The following is a 12765-nucleotide window of genomic DNA, read 5'->3' as shown; positions in this document are numbered from 1 at the left end:
TTGGCTCTTCTCTGCTCACAACGCATGGCGAACCTGCAGGAACAAGGAATAATGCTGCTCAGAGCTCAATACAAGTAACACCTCTGCCAGCCCTGCTCACACAGAACCAATTTGTGAAGTATATTGTCAGAAAGGATGGAAGAAAGTCCCTCCAAACATGAACAACACTTTTAAGTTATTAGGTGGATTGCAACACACAAGCTAGAAGAAGAATTGTTTTCAGAAGTAAAAGTGAAAGTTTCAGAAGTAAAATCCAGAAGCTAGACTCCCTCAGGACAAATCAGAGAAAGAAAGTAGAGAACCCCTAATTTATGTAGTCCATTACTTTGTCTACAAGCATGAAAGCCAGTAATACGTTGTACTATGGTAAGGAGTTTTGTTCCACCAAAGAAAAATCTTTTTTGTTTTGGAGAAATACAATTGTTATAGAATTTGTTTGTCAGAACATCCCTGAAGGACATATGTAATCTCAGGAATCCCAGCTAATGTGGATAAGGTAGTTTCATAAACAACCATGAGCCTGCCCACCTAGCTGGGGGCCGCACTGAGAGGGAAAGGCACGTTTTTGTGACATAATGAGACTAAGATATTCCACTGCCTTCCTTCAAAGTCATTATGATAACAGACAGTCAGCTGATAACGAGTTTAACTTGAAAAATTTCCACAATAGTTTGATAGTGCATGCATGCAAACATTTCCACAATCGTGAAAAATAATGAATAATTTGGGGCTTAGGAAGTTTATTTTGGAATACTTATTAAAGTAGACCTTGTTTTCTCAGAAGTGCACATGGAATAGATAGAGCTGAAGATTCTATCAGGTTCTTATTGTAAACCACATAAACTTGCTGATCTTAATGTCATACCAAAAGAGTTCAGGCACTTAAGGAGACTCAACGATTCCTGCTAATCTAATCTCTGGGGCATGTTACAACTTTCAAGCGTCAACTGATACCTTCTGCAAGCGAACTAGATGACCTCTAGAAGTCCATTCCAAACTAAATTATTCTATGATTCCACAAGCACTTTGAATCATTATTTTCTGTGCTGTATCACTGGTGTTGAGAATGGTGTTTAGCATGCTTAAAAATGAACCACGCAGCAACCAAGATGTAGTTAGGAGAACGCAATTTAAAACACATTTTCTTCACAGATAATGCAATATGTGGTCTTCCCTGGAGTAACTCTCATGACCTATTCCAGTCACAATCCTTATTTATAGGTGGTGATGGAATGAATGAAACCTGCTGCTCCATAGTGAGAAATTTTTGTGATGCAATAACTGAAGCAACCATCACAGAAAATTAGGTCCCTGTATGATTGTGCATGAAAACAACTTAAGGATTCTCTCTGTATTGATTTACAGTAGAGAAATATTTGTCCCTGCTACACAGAAGGCCCAAATTGAATCTTTGATGGAGCAGCTGTAATTCTAAAAGAGTACCATATGTCAGCCCACTACCTGACAAGAGGTAAGGTGGGGAAAGGAGCAACTCTTCGGAATGTGCCCTTTTCCTGCAGATTGGCACAAGAGCTCCTAAGTGAAATTCACATCCATCCAACCCTCGTACCTGACTCCAATGACAGTTTAAACTATAAACTCAGGGGAAATAACAAAAACAGCACATAGTGAATAAAGATACTCAACCTCCAGCAGAAAGTGTTTTGGGGTCTTCTAAAGGTAGTAGTTGTAGACAGATCATTGTTTAACTGTCACAGGTGTAATGATCCTCCCTAAAATACCAAACTAGAAAGATCAGGGGCACAAAATTTTTCATGAAAAAAAGGAAGAGTTCCCCTCCAAAGCCAATGATATTCTAACTCTCCTGGCAAGGTTTGAAGTTCATAAGAAAATCCAAGGTACAAACTGAGATACAAATGACAATGATCACAAAAAGAAAATCACACCATGACTAATTTAGCAAAAGGAAGTCCAAGTAAAGTCAGATTGCTCCAATTTTTCAACTCACTTCATCTTCAAAAGAGCAGGAAGCCACTGGCAGATGTCCTCAGGATGGCCCACGTGTTTAATCATAGACTGTTTTGGATTGGAAGGGATTTTATAGATCACCTGGTTCCAGCCACCCTGCCATGGGCAGGGACACCTTTCACTTGACCAAGTTGCTCAAAGCCCCATCCAACCTGGCCTTGAACACTTCCAGGGATGGCCATCCATAGCTTCTCACTATTTCATCCCACAATATTTAAAGGGCTAAAGCTCAGAGGTATTAATACTTATTCTTGAGAAATATTGAAGAATGAAATACCAAAACATGGAAGAAAAGGGAATGGGGAAAAAACAATTTGTTAGGATATTTTAAAAAAGTTAATTTCATGTAAAATTCTGGAAAAGCACTGAAAAAATTATCTGCATTTTATGAAGATAATAAGACAATGAGTTTGACAGTTTATTCTGAAGACTGTCTATTGGCTGTTAAACTAATCTAATTTTCTTCTACAGGGAGGGAGATCTTGTGGACAAAAACCAACTGATTTCATTAACTTTTAAAGAAATTTCTGATTGCTATTGTACATCCTTGTGCTTAAGCTAAAGAAACATGGTTTGGCTAAAACAATGGTAGGGTGAGTACAAAAACAATTTTAAAACTGTACTCAAAAGAATTTATCGAAGGTTCACTGTCAGAATGGAAGACTATACCAACAGAGGTGTCTGGGGCTTACACCATTCAGTATTTTCATTAGTGACCTCATCAATGCTTATTACATCTGCAGACAGCACCAAGTTGCAAGTATGTTAGAAGACAAGATTAGAACTGAAAATGATTACGACAAATCGGAGTAGTAGTCTGAAAAATAGGATGCTGTTAAACAGGGGCAGGTGCATCAAATTTTATGTAGGCAATCAACAATACACGATGAGGGAATAACTAAGTAACAACTCTGTAGAATTCAGGGCTATATATTATATATTGTATTATATCCATTATAATATAATGGATGACAAACAGCTTCTATCAAAGTTGGATCTTAGATGTGAAAGATGCAAGAACCAAACCAGAACTCACACGCAACTACTACTATATTATTAAAACAACCTTTCATATTCTGCTTAAAATACTTTCTAGATGAAGGCATTCAGTGCTTATTTGCAGAGGTGCAAGGCTACTGGTGAAATAGCTCTACTACCAAAAGTGTTGGTTTTGAATTGCTGGTATGAAGTGTTGCTGACAAGAATTTTAGCTCACTAAATCCAGAATATGGCTTACTTTATGAAGAGGATGACAATCAGTTTTTGATTCACTTGAACAAGAGTTGTGTGAGTATAAGTTGTCTGATACTTCATTAAGCCAAAAATGGCGCAGAAAGTCAAACACCCTTTAAGTTGGTTATAAACAAAGGAATTCAAGGTGAAAATTGGTTAATAGGCCCTCTGCCAGGAAAAAAAAAAGAAGTCTTTCTGTACTGAATCCACTGTGAAAATAGCCTAAAAAGATTTTATTTATAAGTAAACATGATCACAGTATTGTTGTCAAGGTCACTTAGACTTATAGTGATCCTGCTGAGCAAATTCTATTTGTGCAAGACCGATCTGCATAAAGGATACCTTGAGTTTGCACAATAATCCCATCTTTCCATGAGTTTTTAGACAGATTAACAACATTAGTCTGGAATGAGATTCTTCACTCATCTGTAAAAATATCTTGAGTATTGCTATCTTTGCACATCTCAGGCATCTAACTTATTCTATTTAGATACTGGTATGATGGTCTGATAGAAATGAGAACAGAATTCAGTGTTAACAGCATATTGTTACTGGGAAAAGAAACCACCCCTTATACTATCTGTGGTCATTATCTCAATAACAGAGAATCGTAGAATGGCTTGGGTTGGAAGGGACCTTAAAACTCATCTAGTTCCAACTCCCTGCCATGAGCAGGGTCACCTCCCACCAGATCAAGATGCCCAGGGCTTCATCCAACCTGGCCTTGAACACCTCCAGAGATGGGGCATCCACAGCTTCTCTGGGAAACCTGTTCCAGTGCCTCACTACCCTCTGTTATCTGTCTTTACATTGTCTTTTTTTTTTTTTAAATCCATCTTGATGCTCTCCCATACCACGTTTCAAATAAGTAACTCGCTCCAAATTGCACCAAGATGCATGATAAATAATAGCAGGAAAACTCATTTCATGCAATTTTCAGTAACACAGTTTTATAAAATGGCATTAACAATTAAAATTATGTAAAAATACTATCGTGGCCAAAACCACAGAGTATTATGTAGGGCATAAGTAACAACCAGATAAGGCTGTTACATACAGCACTTTCTCCTGACCCCAGTTCATTAGAGAAAAAACAATGATTTAAACTACCTAGCTAACCTCTTCCAGAGCTATAGTTTATAATCATAAATCAGGCATGTGACTACCTGGAGGCATCAGGGAGTTTGCTGCTACACTGTTACAGACCTAGGAGGGAAAGAAAGTTCCTATTATTGGATCATGCAGTAGACATTGGTGCTTGAAATTTCCACTTACACTACATTAGCTTGAGGCAGTTCATTTGCTAAAATAAAAGAAACAAAGTGTAAAATATTCACTGACTTGCTCAACAAAGCAATCAACGAAAAGAAGAAAGAGAAAGAAGGAGAGAGCGTGATTTTTTTCTGCTATCACACTGTTGATAAATACCATTAGTATTTTAAAATTATCTCACCCATTCAGTTTAAATTTAAAAGTATTAGTGGTATTATCAGTCTGTCTATCCATCTCCCTTTATTTTGTCTGTCTCTTGCTTCTATTTTGTGTGAAATTTCAAGAGATGAATCCCATTTTCTATTAATTCAATGGCTGTCATCTTGCATTGCATCATGTAGCCCAGATCACAACAATGAAATCTAAGGGTTTAAATTAATAATATTGCAACACATCACTTTGTAAAGCACTGTACGCATCTGTATCTAGCCAGCTCAGGTAACTTGCCTCCAGTCTGATGCCTTTCACTGGTAGCTAGGGGTGGAATTGCACCTGTACAGTTGCAAACAACCTATAATTACTAACCAAAAACTCGGACTTCATGGTGGATAGCACTACTTTAATAGGGTGTTGAGATTTAACAAGATGTTTTTGCTTAAAAATAAAATAGTTTGGAAAAGCTTCAGGGAATATGAAATCTCTGTTCTCTGAGTGGCATTTTCCACACCTACAAATATATGCTGACAGGTAACTGTATTGCATTACAATTGCCTTACATACAGTGTCAGCTAAAGCTACATGGTAAGTCAGCATCTTGGAGCACCTATGCATCATGATACAGCTGATAGATTTGGTTAACTATTAGAAGTTCAGATATAATTTCATTACAGCCACTAATTCACAAAAGGAGAGGAAAAACAAGATTATGCGCAAGTAAATCGTCAGACCCACTACGAATTCAGGAAGGAATAAAACATTATGCCTAAAGGAAAATAACACAGCATCAAAAATACATCCAATCCAACATTTACTGTTGTTATTCAGACACATCTCCTATTATGGTTAGTCACGCAGAAAAAAATCCACCAGTTAGAATCTACATTTTTATTTTGTGAACATTTCTAAAGGAAAGGATAAAAGAAGAAATATAACCACAACTTCTTCAGTGGCCAACCTAAACTACAAGAAACAGATGTGCAGCTTTCAGTGCCTATCTTTTTTTCCCCCCCCTTCCTCAGAGCATACTCGAGGCTGTACGAATATTCATAAGAGTTCTTATACTGACAACCATATGAAGCAATTGGTAAGCAGACAGACAAAACTATATGGGATTCATTAGATAGTTGCTAATTGTCAAATAAGTTCCAGCCCAACCTGCTGAATGTAAATGCAAATTTACCACCTTTGGAGCTGCCTCATTGTACAGCTATTGATTTATGTTTGAATGGGAGTTCAAAAAAAGTTGTCTTTTGAAGCCCTACTATCTGAGCACGGCTCCTTTGTCCAGGTGTCTTGGGGATCTCTTGCTGCAATTTTGATCTTTGTATTCCAAAAGCCTTAGAGAGTCAATTCAGGTAACTTAAAAGTGAGATATAATCAGAAAGGATTTGGAAATAAAGTCTTTGCCTTGTCACATTAATGCGGCCCTATCAAGTGGCAGTTTATCAAGAGGCAGCTCACAAGGTTTTAATGAGCATGCTGCCTGTTCTTGTACAATACTAATTAATCCCATTTTTTCACACTGGTGTGATTGCTTCATGAGACCCGCATTGTTTTATGCTCAGCAGCAAAGCGGGTTCTCACTGATTAAATCTCCTTCCCAGAGCTGGAGCCTGACAACTGAATTATACCTTGCTCAAAATAATAATGGGTATCAGCTAATAAATACGGTTTAACACACACAAAACTATGCAGCCAAAATCACACCACAAAATAGGAGTTTGACTTATAGGCACAGCAGTGTTTCATTAAACATCTGTATTATAATTCACTGGTTTTCCAACTGATGTAATAACTTAATTGATGAGAACAAAGACAAGCTTATTTATTCACCCAATTGCTTGCTTCTTGACTAACGTTTTTCCTTGGTGTTATTGTGGAAATAAATATGCAATATTCTTTTTATAGAAGTCTAATTTAGGCCCTTTTTTTCCCCTATTGAGAAGTCAACATCGCAATCTGTTTCTGACAAGTTCTTGCTGCAGTGAAGCAGACCGCATTATGATAAGACAGCAGTGTGTTGTTTACCCTAATGTTCAGACATTCCAGCAAAGGTGAGAGAGGTGTGATGCTTCAGGCAGTTAATAATGAATAATTGTCTGCAAATTTACATTACAGGGTTCAAAAAGCTTGTTTTCTCTCTTTTCCCTTCCCCATTCTCCCACATGATTTGAAGCTTCTTCCACCTCAGTCAGGGAAGGGATAACTGCAAAGTACTAATGAGTAGCATAGCACTTTTCTCTGCAAGACCAAGTCAAATTAGGGATGCTATAGATATAAAAATAATTTTGGGGAAATAAAGATTTTTTCTCCCATTTGGAAAATACAAAAGGACACATTTTACTCTTTTACACTGCATAGAGTAGCATGTTATATACTAACATAGGCAAAACTAATGTCTCATTTTGCTTCAGAATCTCTGAAGAAAGCTATGTTACCACTTAGACAGGATTTTCTACAAAAAGTGCTCCCTGCAGCCAATAAAACAGAAAAGCAATCATTAACCTTGGATTTAATATGGATTTATATATGTAACATTGGATGCCCTGGGAGAAACTGTTTATTATTTATCTCTCATTTGCAATAGTGCCAGAAAAGCACGAGGATTTTTACAGCTGAAACTAAAGGAAAAAAGGGGTGATATTTTCAAGGGAGAAAGAGACCTACCTCTGTTCCATCCAGTACCATAAACTTAGCTGCCAAAATTGAGTTAAATGAGAGAAAAATGAGCAGAAATTTCAAAAACACATAGTAGTTACCCTTCATCACCTTTCTGAAATATTTACAATCTAGAGAGTGTCTGGCAAAATTTAGGCCAATAGAAAAAGCACCGATGGATTAAAATTATTTTTCATTAATTGCTGTCCTATCATAAGTGTTTGCACTGGGCTTTCTTACAAGCGTTCATGCAACTATAGTGCTTCTACAGATTTAAAAATTACTGAATTCTTACAAAAAGGAGACAACCGATTGCAATGAGCACATTTGACTAGAAGGGATAAATGAGAAGGTGCAATGAAATAAGGTGTGGAATAAGAAAAAAATAATGGGTTTTTGATAGAATTACCAAAACCAGGAACATGACAGCTTAGGAGAAAAACCCTCTCTTTACAATTATTCCAATTTCATTCCAGTTGTTGTGATATCATAATTTAACTTAGTCTCTGTAGTCCCCAGTTCAAATCTTCAGCTGACGCAAGCTACAATAGTCCCCTGAGGTCTCACCCATGCAGTCTTCCAGATCTTCCCCTCCAGACAAGATTAGCATTTCCATATTATTCACAAATGCATGGCGTGAGCACATTGACTGTGCATGGTTTTTACCAAATCAGAATTCCTCACCTGCGTCTTCTGACAGTGGCACTACCTTATTATTTCACTAGGCATGATTTTTCACTATTGAATGTGCAGTCGCTTATACTTCTACTACAAGAATGGAAAGGGACATAAAGGCTAACAAAGCAGAACGGTTCTCTCCCTAGTTCATAGCTGGTTTGCAGAGGTAGAAGTTCCTGGGGAATCAGACACTATTTCTATCCTCATGAATGTCATAACTATATGACAGATCAAGCTATAATTAGATCATGACCTATGTCTGATATTAGAACTCAATTCGTAGAACTGATGTTCCATACGAAATAAAAATAATTAAAAAGAATAATTCATTTATATTAGACAAAGAATATTAACCATCTGCAACAATGACTTCTCCGTGTACATATGAGATACATATCGGAATGAAAATGCCCGGACATCTTATTTATACTTTTATATATAAAAATGCTTGAAGGATACTTTTGGGTCCTGGATCCAAACAAATAAAAAAAAAAATTCTAAGAGTGGAAGGATATGAGCATATCCCTAAATAGGGAAAAGCTACTGCATTATTTTCTAATAATTTTGTTGAGAAAAAAACTCTTCTTCTAGAGAATCTAATTATTCAGTGACAGCAGTTGGCTGACTTGGGCACAACACAACATGTCAATTTTCAGTTGCTTACACAGTATCACAGAAACTGTTAGAAATTGTTTTGAAATCTGGCATACTTTTCAGTCATCCTAATTCCTCCAAGTGAGCCAAACCTGATTACATTTGGCTCACCCACAAAAGATCTGCAAGATGGGGAGAAGAACGGGTAGGAAAAGGAATCAAAACTCAACATGATTTCCACCCCCCACCTTCAGCTATGTCTCACTAGCAGTAATCTCCTACACTACCTGAAACCATATGGATTTTCATTTTCCAAATTAATGCAAAATGTTTAAACACTTTTTTTCTTTTTTCTTTTTTCTTTTTTTTTTTTTAAGGAAGCTGTTTTGGAATATTGATATTATGCCTACATGAGGAGAATCTATCCATGAAGCAATAACTCCCCTTACCCCCTACTTCAGGGGGTAGTTCACAAAGATGTATTCATTCTCAAAGTTTGTCTGAAACCACAATTCTCCAAATGTACTCCAAATGTACATTGGGTCCCAGCTACACTGTGAGACTAATTACAATGGAAATATCCTTACCAAATATAGCATATATAGGATATTCTTGGAATAGCCAGCTTTAGAATGTGGTAAGTGCCGGATGCAAGTGGGTAAAACGTCCCTAGTCTGACAATGAATTCTGTTGTCTCAATGAAATTATGCTGCAATACAACAGATGAACACCTGGCCCTTTATATAGTAATTATTCTACATTTGTAACACAACTGGAGGAGTGTCAATGTGCTAACTACAAAGTCTGTTGATTTAAACTCTTCCTTAATACCAGATTAATTTGATGGCTTCCTTTTAGATTTGAGTAGAAGATATTCATGTTTATTATAAAACAGTTGTACTTTTCCAGCTGCCAAAAGTATACAGCTCTAAGTGCAGAAGCACAGACCAAAATTCCTGTTTGCAATATGAAATAACAGCAGCTTACCTATCCTTAACACCAGGAAATGTAATTCAGTCTAGCTCTTTACACATTGTAACTACAGGACTCAAAACTATATATTTTGGTATGCTTTATTTGATAGACCAATGGAAAGAATGTGAAGGCCATTATTCAAATGCATATGGACCCTTTTTTAGTTAATGGACTCAAATCTATAATTCTGCACTTGTCAACAAGATAATTCTTCAATCATATTAAGAGTGTATAATTCAGATCAGTCCAAATCTTCTAGGACTCTTCTGCAAAGCAAATAAAATTTCCCTAAGGAGAAAAAGCATACTCATTACATCTGAGTAGTTCTCAGGTTCTCTCCATGTTTCCTTGAATTTTTTTGTTTGAATAAAGATCTCTTGTAGTTGTGGCCCTCATTTACAGAAAACCTAGCCCCTCCGTACAACAAAAATAGATATTCAGAATGATCTAATTTTAGCGCAATTGTCTGTGTCCTCCAAGATAATACTAGATTTTTTTTACACTGGGTTTTAGGAGGAAAACTAGTTACAGTAAGGCACAGACTTATAAGACAGTTTAAAAGTTTAATTATATTTACATTTTTAGGAAAGCTTGCTTCTTCCTTCCCACATTGTACAGTTAAAATAGAAGCTTAACCAATCATAAAAGTTGCACAATTAAAATTCAAATCAAAAATTAACTTTTTAACAAAGTTTCATAACTGTTCTTCCATTTTTCAGCTGACAGATAATGACAGACAGTGCCAACCTGAAGAAATTATTAGCTGTAGTTTTAGAGGACTAAGGCAAAACAAGTCTTGAAAAGTCCATACCCTAAAGACTCCCTTAAATATAGCATTAGTTTGGACAGATGTAATTTACAATGTGTGTATTAAGAATAATGGTGTCTTAAGTAAAAAGGTTTTAGTAGCAATTTACTTGACTACTTCCATTTTAACCTCTGAAAGGAATACTGGGAATAATCACAGAGACTCTGACCATAACTAAGGCGGTTTAGGTAACAATGCTTATGTAAAAACACACAAGGAGGTTTGAAAAATATCCATCAATTCTCCATAAATAAGAGTCTGGTGGCTACACGTGCTTGCATTCCTGCTCCATGTTGTTTTCTTGCCTTAAATAGTACAAAAAAAATCACTACAATGAACTGTATCAGCTTCGGAAGTGCAAAACTAAACGCTGATGTTAACACTGGCTATGGCAGTAAAGAATAAGGTCCTTTTTCCTCAGGAAAACTTATCCTTAAAGCTGTATTTCTTGAATTGTAACCTGCCCCCACTGAAGTCACTAAATGTTGTCAAAGATTCAAAAGAAGCTAGGATTTGATTTTTAACAGACACATTGATGTAACTGTGAAATTTTGCTATTCCAATGAAGTATCGCTGTCTTCTACTGCTAGTGTTCAAACATTTTCTCTTTAGTCGAATCATTCTCTACATAAGGACTTTTAAAAAGCATTACCCACCACAGAAAATAGCATGCAGATTTTAAACTTCAAAGTTAAAAACATCTCCAAACTTCCTGCATCATCTTTTAGTATGCTATTTCTGTGGTCCTGCATACTAGAATTCTTTAGACAAGGTCAAGCTGTGCTGATTAAATCAGCTTTTTCTACCAGAAATACATAAACATTCTTACAGGATGTAGCAGGTACAAAGCTGTTGTGTGCTTTTTTATTTTTTGATAGTCTGTGCTTGCATAAAGAACATTCTTACTCTTCTATTTACATTACACACTTAAGGTACTTATTAAAATAAACTCAAAGAAGTCATCAAAACCCACAGAATTAAATGGCACGTGATGCAGAACTAGATTTAGCATACTATTTGTGCATCACAATGTAATGCAGGTAGATAATGTAAGCAAATTAACGCTAATAGGTTTTTTGTTTGTTATCTTTTAAACAATTGCAAAAAGCAGATCCCAAACTGCTGCTCGGCTAAGCAGAGCTCACCAGTAGCTGGCTGGACACAGTGCTGGTGCCAGTGCCACATGGTAATTTTCTCCATAGGTCAAGAAATGTATTAAATATTTCGTTATACTAGCTGTCCTCATAAGCAGATGGGTACTGGATTCCAATCCAGGTGGGTTTATAATGACCACCCCACAAGTTTGAGAAATATTTATCTGTCGGTGCTTTTTGTCTGACATTGCTGCTAGCAGAAAGTGACCTATCAGACAAGCTGCTGCTGCCCTGAATAGCAGGCAGAAAACCAGGCAAGCTGCTCAGTGCTGCATGATGAGAGTGCTTTGGCCTCACCAAATAAGACTGCAAACAGGTACAGCACCACAGCTCACATAGTTGCTGCTCACCTGCTGAGCCACAGAAACTAGTTGCTGCTCACCACAGTCATGAAGCTAGCTTGAGCCGATTTCCCAGCAACCTTAAAATCTACTAGTTTCCCAAGAATCCCCCAGCTTTGCAGGATGATTTCCACAGTTTTAGTTAAATGAACAGTATGAAATGCTTTCCTGGCTTCTAGAGGTTGAAGCAGAAATAAGAGATGCAACTGTGCATGTCCCTTTGCATCAGAGGCTGACCTTTATTGGCAGGCATTTAATAAGGATTCCTGAAGTGCTGCTTAGCCCTTCTATTCTCCATGGAGGGCTTGAGATACCCCTAACACTCTGAAACTAAAATACATTAGTTTGATGACCCCTTCTTCATTTTCTGCTGTGTATTTCAGAATCAGAGGTGGCGGCAGCACTGGTTTTACCTGAAAAATATTAGCATAAGTAGGAAGAGAGGAGAGACAAAAACTCTCCCTAATACAGGTTGATATGTGACTTTGCATAGCACTTTGAATGTTATTAAGTGTTTGAATTTCTTCCTGTGTCTTTTTAGCCTAGATGACTGTCTTTCTCTTTCACTGACAGCCTCTGCAGGACCAAATTGACAGCTCTTTAAAGCAGTCTGACAAAAAGCAGCATTAATTAAGTCATTGCCGGACTGTAATTGTGTTAAGAAGTAAAAATCTAATATGAGAAAAGGTTAGTGAGTCCTCTCTTGTGTCAGATTTTCTACTCTCTATGAATATTAATGTCCTTAATGAAGACAATCTTTGCCTCATCAAGCCGTTGTTCTGCATTCAGGTGCCAAATCCCTGCACCATTGATTTGTTTTTAAAGAACAAATATGTCAGGGGAGAGTGACTGTCCTGTTTCTTATCAACATCATAGAGAATGCTTTTGTATTCCTGGAAAGAGT

This window comes from Cygnus atratus, chromosome 16 (genome assembly GCF_013377495.2).
Source record: "Cygnus atratus isolate AKBS03 ecotype Queensland, Australia chromosome 16, CAtr_DNAZoo_HiC_assembly, whole genome shotgun sequence".
Taxonomy (NCBI): Eukaryota; Metazoa; Chordata; class Aves; order Anseriformes; family Anatidae; genus Cygnus; species Cygnus atratus.
The sequence above is the reverse complement of the archived record's forward strand: the minus strand, read 5'-3'. Positions refer to the sequence as shown.